This window comes from Camellia sinensis, chromosome 14 (genome assembly GCF_055761805.1).
Source record: "Camellia sinensis isolate YWXY chromosome 14, ASM5576180v1, whole genome shotgun sequence".
In the NCBI taxonomy this organism is placed as follows: Eukaryota; Viridiplantae; Streptophyta; class Magnoliopsida; order Ericales; family Theaceae; genus Camellia; species Camellia sinensis.
In genome coordinates, this window is record NC_138974.1 from 80,743,902 (window position 1) to 80,760,795 (window position 16,894).

General features: G+C 38.4%; 1 pseudogene; it reads left to right on the forward strand.

Annotated features, from left to right (window-relative positions):
- The first annotated feature begins 729 nt into the window (after positions 1–729).
- On the forward strand, positions 730–1,215 carry LOC114308693 (21 kDa protein pseudogene; annotated as a pseudogene).
- The last annotated feature ends 15,679 nt before the right edge of the window (positions 1,216–16,894 follow it).

Here is a 16,894-nt window from a genome sequence, read left to right on the forward strand (position 1 = left end):
TTCCTCATGTGGGATACTTGTCCAAATCAGACTATTAGTCCAAAGATCATTTTTTTTTTAACTAAAACATGGACAAAAGGTTTTGTTGGACAAAGAATTTATTCCCATGATTGTTTCCTACCAAACAAACATGGCCTTACATGATTCTACGACCATCTTAGGAAAAAAAAAAAAATTCCTAGTACATCTTATATTATTGGGAGTTTATATTTCCACACACCTTTGAATGGAGTGAAATGGAATGTTGGACAACCAAATCCTAGTAAACACCTAGCAGTGCAAGCACAACTGTTGATTATTAAATGTTGTAAGGAAATGAATTTCACTAAGTTTTTGACACTATATGTGATTTACATAACAAATATGACTGGTTTGTATGAGTTGATGCAGTTATCAAGTCCGATATTGTGCATATTAAGTCATAATATCATTTATCAATTTTAGAAACTTTGAACAAAATATGATTACGGTTGGAGTCGAATGCCTATTTTGCACATCTATACCTTATCTAAATAAAGTAAATGTCGAAATTGCTATGGTACATGGTCAAATTGGTGACACAGTATTCACCAAGGGTGATGCGCAACTCACGTTAGAACAAAAATAGACCAAGGCATGCTCTATAAAATGTTGCCATAGAAACCTCTTAACCCGCATCCTCCTCATTTAACAAATTCTCTCTATTCTAAACCATCCTCCTCAATTAATAAATCCACACTACTCTAAAACATGGCAAGACCTACCCTTCAATTGCTTCTCTTGGCCCTCTATGTCTTGTACATTTCGAGTACAGGTGAATCCACAACCCTGGCAAATATTGTTAAGGCCCGCACTGCGTTGACGACAAGCTTAGCAACAGCTGGATCCATAAAAGCAAATATGTTGAAGCTAAAAACCCTTGAGGGACTTAAGGCCACAGATTCCGAAGTCTTGAAGGATTGCTTGGGTCATGTTGAAGAAAGTGTGGACAAACTTAGCCAATCAGTACGAGAGATTAAGTTCTTGGGCCAAGTCAAAGGTGACAAGTTTGTTTTTCACAAGGGCAACGTGCAAACTTGGACTAGTGCTGCCTTAACTGAAATAGATGATTGTGAGGAAGGATTGTCAAGCAAAGCTATAGATAGTAAAATTAAGGGCTCCATACAAGGACAGGTCACTGATGCAAAGAAACTCATTAGTAATGCACTAGCAACAATTAACCAATTGGCACAATGAGCCATACCAACAATGTTTGAAGTGCAAGAGGTTTAGATGACACTGAGTATGAGGGGGATCGACTTTACGTCATTTGTTTTTATTATGAAGATTGTATTTTGAGACCTTGTATGCGAACTTTAAAATATGTGATATGACATGTGGTTAGAAAAATCATTAGTTCCTTGTGGTTTTGTTTTATTTATTTAAGAATATAAGTTACACTTATTATATATAAAATAACCTAAAAGAAAGAAAGAAAGATAAAACATAACATCAAATCAATTGTAATTAAGAGGATGCAAAAGTAACATAAGAAACGTTTTTTAATATGCGTACTAAATGATTTATCAATTAAAGTGGCACTCGACGACTCTTCTGAATTAATATATAATTGAATTTTGTATTCAAGTGGTTTTTTCATCGTTCATATTGTTTCAAAATTTAATTTTAACAATATTCATAAAAGAAGTTAAGTTTCTATATCACTTTTTGAAAACTGGAGCCATTCAATCATATAAATTATTTTGAGACCTTAGTATATGAGGGTTTTTTTTGTTTGTCTATTAAGAGTCACAACCACCCCTAACTTTAGTGTACCTTCATTGAGAATAGAAAAATTCGTACCATCTATATTTATCTCAAGCTCTTAAACCTGAGTCCTATAAAAATAAAATAAACAAATGAGTCTGGAGATGCATTAATTGTTATTTCTTTATTTTTCCTCTTCTCAATTGCATGAGAGTCATCAAGGGTTGGTGGTATATCTTGTTTGAAAATCTTGTCACTCTATTTTATTTAGTTATTAAAATAAGCTACACGGATGCACTATGCTTCTTATCTAATGTTTTACCACCAAGTTAAAAGGACAATTTGTTAGAAAAATTCAGATCTTCAAGTTTGCAGTCTTGGAGAACCTCTAAGGACATGACAAAATCTACTTGTTTCAAGTTGCGTCACGTTGTCCGTTTCTAAAGACAATCAGTCTGTTTTGTTTCAATTTTTTGGAAATTGAGTTTTTTGTTTTTTATTTTTTGTTTTTCGTATTTTTTTATTTTTAGTGAATATTTTTAAAATTTTAAGCAATTTTTTATTTTTTACTTAAATGTATCTAAATATTAAAATATTTGTGAAAAAATATTTAAAAAATTAATAAATATACAAAAATACGAAAAATGTATTGAATTTTCATATATTTTTTGGTATTTAGTGAATTTTTAAAATATTTTTTTACAAATATTATACTTTTTAAGTGTATTTATGTTAAGTGCTTCTAAACATTAAAAAAAGTTACTTAAGATATTAACAAAATTCAATGAAAACAAAAAAATACGGAAAACGAAAATATAAAATTTTTTAAAAAGTGAATTCTGAAAACTGAAACCAAACAGAATGAATATTTTTTTCTCCTCCGGATAATGTGCACTATGTTATTGCGAATTCGATTCCAAGATACCCTTGATATGAATAAGAGAACCAGGACACTAATTTTCAAGTTTGCAATAAGTGGATATTAGAAATTAGCAAAATCATAATGCTAATTTCGGAGAGAGTTACAATTGTAACGATAATTCTGAATTCGGAGAAGTGTTTTTTCGAGTTGGACCATTTGGGTGTGAGTGCATTACACTCAAAGATTTTCAGGTTCAATTTTGATTCGTTAGATATGTCATTTTGAGTTTTAGGGATAAAGTTTTTTTTTTTTTTTGGCCTCTAATGTGAAAATTTTGTTGCAAAAAATATACTAAGGTCTCAAAATAATTTATATTATAAAATGGCCCCAACTTTGGAAGAAGTGATATAGAACCTTAACACCAAACATGAATATTGTTAAACTTAAACTTTGAAATAAGATGAACGACTACACAAAAAACTTAATTTTGAAATTCAATGGTATATTGAATCGAAAAAGTTGTCGATTGCCATTTAAATTAATGAATCATATGACATCTATGTGTATTAAAAAATAGAGAAAATTTTATTGTGCCCTCTAAACTATCACTCAAAAATCATTTCAGCCTATGTTCTTTTAATAATATTAATTTTATACCTAAACTATTTGATTTTGGATCACTTTTACCCCCGCCATCAGCTGCTATAACGGTTTCGGCTTAAACTCGACCCATTTAATACTCTTAGATCTAGGATTCAGTACTTTTGATTGTGGTTCATATCCTTTGTTGTCTTGTTAGTAGTCGAGTAGAGTTGTCAGTTGTGTTTGAAACAGGTTGGAAGTTAGTTTTTCAAAAGAGTTGTTATTCTTCTTTTCTGGTTGTTCGCTAGAGTGGTGTTTTGGTCGCTCAAGTGGTCTTTGAGATCTCCCAATATTTTGCAGGTTTGCAAAAGTTCTGAGAGTAGGGTATCTTCGCTTAAGCAGTATTTCTTGTGCTTGAGCGGTCTTCTTCAGTCTGCAAAACTTTTGAAATGGTGTCATTATGCGCTCGAGTGGTGTTTTGGTCGCTGGAACGGTGTCGCTTATTGTCTCTTTCGCTCAAATAATGTTTTGGTCGCTCGAGCGGTCTACGTATAATAAGTTTGGGAAAAGGGGTTTCAATCACTTTTTCATTCCCCTCTCTCTCTAAAACCTTCCAAACCCTAATTTCTTCACTCTCTCTCTCTCTAGTTCTTGCCTTAAAGCCCCAAATACACCCTTGCCTATTGATGTCTCTACCATAGCTTTTTGGAGAAAAAGGTAGAGCTCGTCAAAAGTTTCATTCTAATCGGAAAGGATCTTGTTTTTGGCTCCATCAAGTTTCAACCCTTCTTTTCTTCATATTCTAGACTTGAGGTGGGGATTTCTTCAACCTTTTGCATGATTCTTAGCTTAATTATTTGCTCTTTGAAAAGTGTTTAGTGATTTGGGGGTTTTGGGTTATACCTAAGGTTTAAGGTTGAAAAGTAAAAGAGAGGTTTTTCAAATAAATTCTTGAAAAGGATTGTAGATGTGTATATATATTGTTGGATTGTATTGGAAATTCCTCTTTCAAATCTGATTTTGAAAATACATAAGGTTTTGTTGAAAAATCATTGATGTTGGTTTATAAAAGAAAATGAGATAGTGTTAGATTTTGAAAGGATATGGAAAAGGGTATCTGTTGATGATGAGAGTGGAGTTGGATATTTATTATCACTCTCATTTTGAAATTTTGAGATTTTATCTATTGTTGGAAAAATATTTTTTTGAGTAGAAATATCTGCTTTGGGGCTATCGGTGAAGGATAACTTTGATTGTTTTAGAAATTGCATAAGGATTAGGTTAAATTAAAACTAATTTCTCATACATCTTGCATCAAGCATTGCTTCATATTTGAACATTGAAAATGTATTGTTTTTGAGAAAAATGGATGTATACCTTGGTGAATTTAGTTAGGGGATGTGGTTGTGGTTTATATTATTGGCTTTTGTGTTCTTAGTGAAAGTCCAGAAACCTGTGCGATTAGATGTAGATCCTTCCGGTTAGTACTCGTAAAATGGCTTTGGTAGTCTTGTATAGCCTACTGACAGACACGTACCTAGAGATTCCCAGTGTTTTGTATCCACTGCCTTGTTTTCTGATATAAATATATATTTTCATGACACTACTACAAAAATAGATAAAGATTACACTTTTTTTGTGTGATGTATGTTATTTAAGCACACCTTTTAAGTTTTATTAAAGTGTGATATTTGGGAGTGTGATTAAAATGGGCCATTTTTAATTACACCTTTTAAGTGTGATTAATAGTATTTAGATTACACTTTTTAAGTGTGATTAAAAATATTTAGATCACACCTTTTAAGTGTGATTAATAACATTTAGATGTGAAAAAAAAAAAATTACACTCACTAGCTTCTCATTTGCTCTTGTGGAGATTCGAACCATCAACCTTCTCACACTATAAACCTTATACAACACACTCTTTCCACTACACCTCTATAACACCATATCATTACATATGCAAGATATATTATTTATATAGTACATAAACCCGTATTAATATAAAAGTATATATATAAAGATAATTATTTTTTATTGAACATAATTTATGTAAAAATAAATTATTTACTAGAAAAAAAAAAGACCACTTTTGGTGACTAAACATAATTTTAGTCGCCAATTCTATACATTTGGCTACTAATTATTTTTTAGTCGTTAAAAAATTTAATTCTCAGGCTATAATTACTACTTTTGGCGACTAAACTTCTTTTTAGTCGCCAAGAAGCCTTACTTTTGGCTACTAAACATCTTTTTAGTCTCCCAATGCCTCAGTTTTGGCTACTAAATTTTTTTTAGTCGGTAAAAGCCTCACTTTTGGCGACCAAACGTCTTTTTAGTCACCCAATACCTCACTTTTGGCTACTATTTTTTTTAGTCGCCAAAAAGCCTTACTTTTGGCTACTAAAATTTTTTTAGTCGGTAAAAGCCATATATGGGAAACCAAATCGATTTTTAGTTGCCAAAACCTGTACTTTTGGCTACTAATGCTTTTTTAGTCGCCAAAACCTATACTTTCAGCGACCAAATGTGCTTTTTTAGTCGCCAAAGATGCTTTTTCTTATAGTGGAGTGTGATTAAATATATATATATATATATATATAATTACACTTATTTAAAAAGTGTGATTAAAAGGTAGTAATGTATATATAATCACACTTTAATTAGAAGGCGTGATTAAAAAATATATAAATAATCACACTTTAATTAGAATGTATGATTAAAAAAAATATATATAATCACACTTATTTAAAAAGTGTGATTAAAAAGTAGTAATGTATATATAATCGTACTTTAATTAGAAGGTGTGATTAAAAAATATATAAATAATCACACTTTAATTAGAATGTGCAATTAAAAAAAATATATATAATCACACTTAATTGAAAAGTGACATAAAAAATGAATATTATCACACTCAATCAAATTAAGTGTGATTAAAATATCAATTTAATTTTTTTTATCACACTTCCAATAAAAATGAGATTTTTTTTTTTTTTTTGTCAAAGTGTAATCTTTAACTATTTTTGTAGTAGTGTGAATTGAAATATATTAATAAAGGCATTGCATTATTTTGAGATAGAAAAGTATGATGTTTGACAAATGACTTATATGTGCATTCATGTAACGCCCTCAAAATAATAACAATAAACCCATCAGATAAGACATGCATTTACATATAAACTAACCACATTCTTTCATTCATTAGAGTTCCATTACATAAGTATTACATGTTAACCTCATAACAAAATGCCCTACGGGCTTACAGCTTTCCAAGTTAACACTTGGTTACAACAAAGAGTTCTAACTCGTTTACACATTAAGCCCTTAGCTTGAAATTACATGTAATACATCAAAAGTAAAACGACAAAACTATGCCCGCCACTAGCCTCCCAGCTATGTCCTTGGAGGTGGCATGCTTCCTGTACCTGAAAAAGATATTCCCATATAGGGTGAGCCACAGCCCAGTAGAAATACACTAAACCAACCATGGACAATGGCTAAAACATTAGCAATTGATAGTTGGTCAACACTGATACAATCACATAAATTACATATTTATGTCAACGACTTACAAGTCCCAATTACTTTTCATTTTCCCTTTTTAACAGATAAGCATGCTAGCTCTATCATCATTTCCACAGATATGTATAAAAACTATATCTCATATTCAGATAAGCATAACAGTTATATCCACATTCTACAACAGATATGTATATCAACAATATCCACAGATAAGCATACAAGCTGTATCCACACTTCACAACAGATATGTATATCAACAATATCCACAGATAAGCATACAAGCTGTATCCACACTTCACAAAGATAAGCATATGAGCTCTATCTTCACTTCTCTAGACAAGCATATGAGCTCTGTCTACGGAGTACATCCCCTATCTCCTCCAAATACCTATCCGGTTTAGAGGTCCATCCCCTATCTTCCCCTAAACCGCGGAGTACATCCCCTATCTCCTCCTCTACACATAACGTATATAAACACATTGGTTCTATATACAATCACATAATACAAACAATTAATGTATTCTAGCAACTGTCAAGTTTCATAACACATTCCATTGATTAGTTTCAGTTTGCCTAATCAACATACATTGTCTACAACAATCACGACTATCCTCCACCGATAGCCCAAAGCAGTTATTTCTAAAACAGAAAATAAATGCACAAATGGATATTCAATCAACATTTCATTTCCTCATTTCTCATCAATTAATTATCCCAATTAATTAAACAATGTAATTAGGCCATTTTCCATAATTACCATTTCAACCCTTAGGTCCCATTTTCATCAATGATTCAACAATCATTCCATTTTTTTATGCCAAACATGCATCTAGGTTTATTATGAATAAAACCCCAACTTTTGTATAATTGCACAAAAGCCCCAAACTTTCACAAAATTACCAAACCAAGCCCAACATCTCAAAATACCAAAATTTAAAGACAAAACCCATAGAGAGGAGTAGGACATCCCTACCTTGAAGTTTTAGCCCAAAAGGAGATGAAGACTCCAAGATCAACTTGCTCCAAATCCAAACTTTTTCAGATTAAATCGAAGCTCTCGACGCCCTCTATCCTTTTAGCAAAGGCCCTAGGCTAGATTCACCCCCTAGGGAGATCAAATCTTAGAGAGAGTGTAAGTTTAGAGAGAGAGGGTGTCGGATTTAGGGTTTAATCAAAGAAAAGGACTGAAAAAGTGATGTTTTAGACGCTGCTGTCCGCTGATATAAAACACCCTCGCTCGAGCGAAGGATTGGTCGCTCGAGCGACCAGACACAGAAAACTCTCGCTCGAGCCAAGAAGTTCTCGATCGAGCGAAGAAAAACCCAGACCGCTCGAGCCACGAAAAGCTCGCTCGAGCCAGAAACTACAACTCTCAGGTCCAGAACCGGGGCAACACTTCTCTCGCTCGAGCGACAAACTCCTCGCTCGAGCGAAGGACCAAAAATCTGGGCAGCAACACTAGGCTCCCAAGCACAACCAACCTGTAACAAACCTGCCCAACACATCCCATAACTCAAAATGCAAAGTAAAGAGGATGCAACCTAGGAAATAAGCAACTACCAACATTCACGGACACATGTCCGGATCACTGTACAACAAGGGTAAACCCGGGATCGCTATAACCTCCCCCCCTTAAAGAATTTCGCCCCCGAAATTAAGCACAAGTTTTCAAAAACAGGTTTTCCTCCATTTTAAACAATGTTACAATTTAACATTCAACAATTCGACCCGTTACCGGTCATCCCATCCCTTTAACAAGAGACATATCACAATATGTAAACAACATATGTATTATCAACATGCACTAACATTATGCACTAAGTTTCCAATGTCAACAATATACTTAACACCTATAATGTTACATTCAACTTCCATATGAGGCAAGTTCCAAAACATACTTCCAATAACCAAGACATTTTCAATGTTTCACAACTTAAGACATATATAAAAGCTCTTAAGTTCAACAAAATGTAAAATTTAAATACAAGATTACATATCAACAAACAAGTCCGGATATTTCTCTCGGACTTCCAACTCACGTTCCCAAGTGGCTTCCTCCACTCCGTGATGTTTCCACAAGACTTTCACCAAAGGAATGGTCTTGCCACGCAGGACCTGATCCCGCCTATCCAAGACTCGAACCGGTCTCTCCTCATACGAGGCATCCTCATCTACCTCTAAATCAGTCCAATCCAACACATGTGATGGATCTGGCTCATACTTCCGAAGCATACTCACATGAAACACGTCATGTACTCCGGACAACTGCGGCGGTAAGGCTAACCGATAAGCAACCTCACCTATCCTCTCAAGGATCTCAAAAGGACCAATAAACCGAGGGGATAACTTCCCACTCTTCCCAAACCTCATCAAGCCTCGCCTAGGTGATATCTTCAGAAAGACATGATCACCTACCTCAAACGCCAAAGGTCTCCTCCTACGGTCGGCATAACTCTTTTGTCGACTCTGGGCTGTAACAAGCCTCCTACGGATAAGCTCAACTTTCTCCGTCGTCTCCCTAACCAACTCCGGACCCAACAAAGGTGCATCACCCACCTCGGCCCAACAAACTGGAGACCTACACGGTCGGCCATACAAGGCCTCAAACGGTGCCATACCGATGCTAGACTGAAAACTGTTGTTGTAGGCAAACTCTACCAATGGCAAGTGCCTCTCCCACGTCCCACTGAAATCCAGGACACAACCCCGAAGCATATCCTCGAGGATCTGAATAGTACGCTCGGACTGCCCGTCAGTCTGAGGATGATAAGCCGTACTAAAGGTCAACTTAGTGCCCAAGGCACTTTGCAAACTCTGCCACAACCTAGCAGTAAAACGAGGATCTCTATCTGAGACGATCGTCACTGGGACCCCGTGCAATCTCACTACGTCCCGAATATACAAATCGGCAAGATGATCTACCGAATCTCTCACGCGCATAGGAATAAAGTGCGCCGACTTAGTCAACCGGTCTACAACCACCCAAATAGCATCACTACCCCGTTGAGTCCTCGGAAGACCTACAACGAAGTCCATAGTGACATGCTCCCACTTCCACTCGGCAATAGGCAAGGGTTGCAACAAACCCGCTGGCCTCTGATGCTCGGCCTTCACTTGCTGGCAAGTAAGGCATTTCGATACGAAAACAGCCACATCTCTCTTCATACCCCGCCACCAAAATTGGCGACCCAAATCCTGGTACATCTTAGTACCTCCCGGATGCACCGCAAGGCGCGAATGGTGAAACTCTCGGAGTACTTCCTCTCGGCAAGACTCCGGTACGAACAAACGGTCTCGGTATCTCACACTCAGGTCGGGATACACCGTCAAACCCTTCTCAACTTTCCCACTGGAGATCTTCTCTCGGAGGGATTCTACCTCAAGGTCACCTCTCTGTGCCTCTAACACTCTAATCACAAGTGTAGGCTGCGCAACAACAGAAAACAAGGTCGCAGCCTCAACAGATTCGCCCAGTAGCAAATCAAACTCGCCAAGTGCTCCCAACATCTCCCATTCCCGGATGGCTATACAAGCTACATCACTAATGGTTTTCCTACTAAGGGCATCGGCCACAACATTGGCCTTTCCCGGATGATAATGCAACTCAAAATCATAATCCTCGATGAACTCCATCCATCTCCTCTGCCTCAAATTCAAGTCTCTCTGTGTAAACAGATACTTCAAACTCTTATGATCCGAGAATACCTCGAACCTCTCACCATAAAGGTAGTGCCTCCAGATTTTCAAGGCAAAGATCACAGCTGCTAACTCTAGGTCATGTGTGGGGTAATTCTTCTCGTGTATTTTCAACTGACGTGAGCCATAAGCTACCACTTTCCCCTCTTGCATCAACACACAACCCAAACCCTCTCGTGAGGCATCACAATATACAGCATAACCCAACCCTCTCTCCGGAATAATCAACACCGGAGCGGTGGTCAATCTAACTTTCAACTCTTGGAACGACTTTTCACAAGTCTCACTCCACACAAACTTGACTCCCTTCCGAGTCAGTCTAGTCAACGGTGACGCTAACCTGGAGAAATCTTTCACAAACCGACGATAATACCCAGCTAATCCCAGAAAACTGCGGATCTCAAACGCACTTTTAGGCTGTGCCCAATCTTGCACTGCCTCAACCTTGGATGTATCAACAGACACCCCTTCCCCGGATACCACGTGGCCTAAGAACTTGACTTCCCCCAGCCAGAACTCACACTTCCCAAACTTGGCATACAGCCTATGGGCTCTAAGTAACTCAAGCACCACTCTCAAGTGTGCCTCGTGCTCCTCCTCAGAAGACGAATAGATAAGGATATCGTCCACAAAAACAACCACAAAGCGGTCTAAGAACTCCCGGAAAATCCGGTTCATCAAGTCCATAAAGACTGCCGGTGCATTGGTAAGTCCAAATGGCATCACCAAAAACTCGTAATGGCCATACCGCGTACGGAATGCCGTCTTAGGAATATCTTCCTCCCTGACCCTCAACTGATGGTAACCCGATCTCAAGTCTATCTTAGAGAAACAACGGGAACCCTTCAACTGGTCAAACAAATCATCTATACGGGGCATAGGATACTTATTCTTAACCGTAGCCCGATTCAACTTCCGGTAGTCTATACACAATCTCAAGGCACCATCTTTCTTTTTAACAAAGAGGGCCGGCGCTCCCCACGGTGAAACACTAGGGCGAACAAAGCCCTTATCGAGCAATTCCTGGAGCTGAACTTTCAACTCAACCAACTCTGCTGGAGCAAAACGGTAAGGTGCCATAGAAATCGGCGCCGTACCAGGCACTAAATCAATAGAGAACTCTATCTCTCGGTGAGGTGGCAAACTAACAAGATCTTCGGGAAAGACATCCGAATACTCACAAACCACCCTCGGTAACACAACCTGGGTCTCACCACTCTCACCACTCTCAAAGCTAGCAAATAGACTACTAAGCTCACTTCGCCCTCGCGAATCATACCCCGGTGGCAAAACACTACCAACCCGGTCTCCCAAGAAATGGAACCACTCCCCGCTCAAGGTACATAATGTCACCCTCTGGCGGTAGCAATCAATAACAGCCCGGTATGACGATAGCCAGTCCATACCCAAAATAACATCAAAACCCTTCATGGGCATGACAACAAACGGAAAAGGAAGCCTATAGTCGGCGACCTCAATATCACATCCTCTAACACCCTGTTTCAGGATCAACTCACCGCCCAAAGGCGATACCACACAAATAGGAGATGCTAACTGTGCTAACTCCAATTCCAAAACAGATGCAAATGCAGCAGATACAAAAGAATGAGATGCACCCGTGTCTATCAACACATTAGCAACCGAGTTGCAAAACAGAAAAGTACCTCTCACTACTGATGGAGCCGGTACTAAATCCTGCGCGGTAACAGCATACACGCGCCCCGTAGGCCCCTGGTCTACCTGCTCACCTCTCGGAGCAAAAGACTGCTGCACAGACTGGGATGACGAAGCTCCCGGATTGGCCCTCGAGGCCTGCACAGACTGAGCTGGCTGAAAACCCTGCGTCTGCCTAGAACCAGACGCTCCCGAAGTGGCACTCAACTGTGGGCAAAACCTCTTCATGTGCCCAGGTTGTCCACACTGATAACAAATCAAGAGCTGCCCCCTGCCCAAACTCTGACTCTGCGGTCTAGCTGAAGAAGAAGCAGCTTTCTGACCCCCACCCTTCTGCGGGCAAACAGAAACCTTGTGACCCAGCTGGCCACACTTGTAACAAGTGAATTCTCCCTGACTGCCTCTCCCCGAGCCTACACTAGGCACTGGAAAAGTCGATCTAGAGACTGCACCCTGAGACTGCTGAGGGTTATTACCCTTCTGCCTCCTGCCATCACTCTGACTATCCTGGCTCCTCTTGGAGCCTCTCTGACCCTCATCCTCCTCCTGCATCATAAGCTCCATATGAGCTGCAGCATCCACTAGGTGTCTATACTCTCGAATATAAGACCCACCAACTCTCAACTTGAGGCCCCGCCTCAACTTCCGCTCAAACTCATAGCAACGGCGTTCCTCAGACGCCACCAGTTCAGGTGCAAACCTAGACAGACTGGTAAAAGTAGCCTCAAACTCGGCCACTGACAAGCCCTGCTGATTAAGCCGGCTAAACTGATCTCTCAGCTTCTCCCTTGCTACTGCAGACAAAAACCTCTCCTGAAAAGCATTTATAAACGCCTCCCAAGTACCACCAACACGAGCTTTCTCGTACTTCCACCATTGACCCGCATCTCCCTTCAGTTGGAAGGATGCCAAGGTCACTTTCAGTGCTCCGTCCTCGATGCCAAGCATCTCAAACGTCTTCGTTGTCTGTTCGAGCCATTCATCTGCCTTAAGCGGCTCTTTAGGATCCCCGATAAACTCGTCCGGATTACACCGGAAGAACTCCCTCTTCAAGAAAGAAGGCCCTGCCTCAGCTGCCTGATTCCCAGCTCTAAGAATACCCAAAGCTCCTGCTATCTCTCTGGCCAAGGCACCCATAGCCTGCTGACCCACTGGCTCGGCCACATTGGCCTGCCCAACTCCCTCCTGCACTGCCGGAATCTCACCCTGTAACGGTACTTCCTGCCTCGTAGGTCTACCACGCCTAGCACCTCTTCCTCGTCCTGACATCCTAATAAAGGTAACACAGAACGTTAGCACATTCATAAGTGTGCCGAAACTAAACACTCACGTCCTAATGCATGAACAACTGTAATTCATTCCACATAAGCACATAAACACATAAGCACTTACGAATTTCATTTCCGGATAATGATAGTCCCAAGGCGTTACTAGAGTTCCGGTTAGAAACAGCATTGATCAAGTGCCTTTCCAACAAGACTCCCAGAAACTCAAGGATCCAATCAACATCCCAGAAATTAAATCCCATACCCACATAGTCACATAAGCATGTTATCACTTAAGCACATAGCATATGATACTACATCTAAGTCTCTATCAAGCGAGACAAACCCATTGTGATCCTAATCACTTCCCACGTACCCAAAGTATTCGAACCCGGTACGCTCTGATACCAAGTTGTAACGCCCTCAAAATAATAACAATAAACCCATCAGATAAGACATGCATTTACATATAAACTAACCACATTCTTTCATTCATTAGAGTTCCATTACATAAGTATTACATGTTAACCTCATAACAAAATGCCCTACGGGCTTACAGCTTTCCAAGTTAACACTTGGTTACAACAAAGAGTTCTAACTCGTTTACACATTAAGCCCTTAGCTTGAAATTACATGTAATACATCAAAAGTAAAACGACAAAACTATGCCCGCCACTAGCCTCCCAGCTATGTCCTTGGAGGTGGCATGCTTCCTGTACCTGAAAAAGATATTCCCATATAGGGTGAGCCACAGCCCAGTAGAAATACACTAAACCAACCATGGACAATGGCTAAAACATTAGCAATTGATAGTTGGTCAACACTGATACAATCACATAAATTACATATTTATGTCAACGACTTACAAGTCCCAATTACTTTTCATTTTCCCTTTTTAACAGATAAGCATGCTAGCTCTATCATCATTTCCACAGATATGTATAAAAACTATATCTCATATTCAGATAAGCATAACAGTTATATCCACATTCTACAACAGATATGTATATCAACAATATCCACAGATAAGCATACAAGCTGTATCCACACTTCACAACAGATATGTATATCAACAATATCCACAGATAAGCATACAAGCTGTATCCACACTTCACAAAGATAAGCATATGAGCTCTATCTTCACTTCTCTAGACAAGCATATGAGCTCTGTCTACGGAGTACATCCCCTATCTCCTCCAAATACCTATCCGGTTTAGAGGTCCATCCCCTATCTTCCCCTAAACCGCGGAGTACATCCCCTATCTCCTCCTCTACACATAACGTATATAAACACATTGGTTCTATATACAATCACATAATACAAACAATTAATGTATTCTAGCAACTGTCAAGTTTCATAACACATTCCATTGATTAGTTTCAGTTTGCCTAATCAACATACATTGTCTACAACAATCACGACTATCCTCCACCGATAGCCCAAAGCAGTTATTTCTAAAACAGAAAATAAATGCACAAATGGATATTCAATCAACATTTCATTTCCTCATTTCTCATCAATTAATTATCCCAATTAATTAAACAATGTAATTAGGCCATTTTCCATAATTACCATTTCAACCCTTAGGTCCCATTTTCATCAATGATTCAACAATCATTCCATTTTTTTATGCCAAACATGCATCTAGGTTTATTATGAATAAAACCCCAACTTTTGTATAATTGCACAAAAGCCCCAAACTTTCACAAAATTACCAAACCAAGCCCAACATCTCAAAATACCAAAATTTAAAGACAAAACCCATAGAGAGGAGTAGGACATCCCTACCTTGAAGTTTTAGCCCAAAAGGAGATGAAGACTCCAAGATCAACTTGCTCCAAATCCAAACTTTTTCAGATTAAATCGAAGCTCTCGACGCCCTCTATCCTTTTAGCAAAGGCCCTAGGCTAGATTCACCCCCTAGGGAGATCAAATCTTAGAGAGAGTGTAAGTTTAGAGAGAGAGGGTGTCGGATTTAGGGTTTAATCAAAGAAAAGGACTGAAAAAGTGATGTTTTAGACGCTGCTGTCCGCTGATATAAAACACCCTCGCTCGAGCGAAGGATTGGTCGCTCGAGCGACCAGACACAGAAAACTCTCGCTCGAGCCAAGAAGTTCTCGATCGAGCGAAGAAAAACCCAGACCGCTCGAGCCACGAAAAGCTCGCTCGAGCCAGAAACTACAACTCTCAGGTCCAGAACCGGGGCAACACTTCTCTCGCTCGAGCGACAAACTCCTCGCTCGAGCGAAGGACCAAAAATCTGGGCAGCAACACTAGGCTCCCAAGCACAACCAACCTGTAACAAACCTGCCCAACACATCCCATAACTCAAAATGCAAAGTAAAGAGGATGCAACCTAGGAAATAAGCAACTACCAACATTCACGGACACATGTCCGGATCACTGTACAACAAGGGTAAACCCGGGATCACTATAATTCATCTTATAACTTTGCTAAATTTCATATATTGTGTTAAAGGATCTTTACTGAGTTTTAGCTCACCCTACATGGAAAACAACTTTCAAGTGCTGATGATATGCCTCCACCGAGGATATAGCTTGGGAGGACTTGGAACCAATAACATTTTTTGTTTCTTTTGATGTAATTATTTTGTATAAGCCTTGGGTTTTAAATGTATTGAATTGAACTCACTTTTATTGTACCCAAACATTATTTTAGAAAGATCTAGCCATTAGGGTATTAACTTATCTGGATAACCTTTTATTTCAGTTCGATCATATGTGACATATGCTATAGATTCAAGATTTAGGATTTATGAATGTATGCATATGTCATCTTTTGTACGGTAAAAGAAGATAAATGAAAGATTATTATTTCGCATGTTACGTTTTTTTTTTTTATTATCATGAAATGGGTTGTTGTTGTTATTATTTTGGGACGTTACAACTATCAACTATGGTCAGATGGAAATTACTGATATTGCATCGACACTTTATTTTACCCCCAAACTAGCTCCAAAGTATCAATTGGCCCCTAAATTTATAAACATAAATAAATTTGAATGTTTAATCGTTCAATATTGCTTTAAAAATCTCAAAAGAATATGTTTGTTTCAAAATACGTGCGGTGTAGATTTTTACTAATACGATTTTCAACCTAGAACCACTTGATCAGTCCTATTAAAATTAATCTGGAAGATAAGATAGTTAGAATTGTTGTGAGAGAGAGAGAGAGTAGATTTAGAATTTGAGGCTCAATTAGTTTTCACCAGTCCAACTCATTAGAATTTGAGGCTCAATTAGTTTTCACCAGTCCAACTCAACGTAATTCGAGAATTAAAAAGACCATTTTAAAAGATATATAGTTTTTAAATAATTTTTTGTAAAGTTCATTATTTAAATTTATTTCTTTTACTCTTTTAGATGAAAATTATTATTAGATATTTAATTGAATAATGCTTGAGAGCTCGAAAATAAGCCCCCCTAATCCCCCTAATGCCCAAAACGACGTCGTTTTGGGCATTAGGCTTTTTTTTTTTTTTTTTTTTTTTTTTTTTTTTTTTCTGCCATTTTCGTTCGACCTGCAGGGGAGGGAGAGGAGAG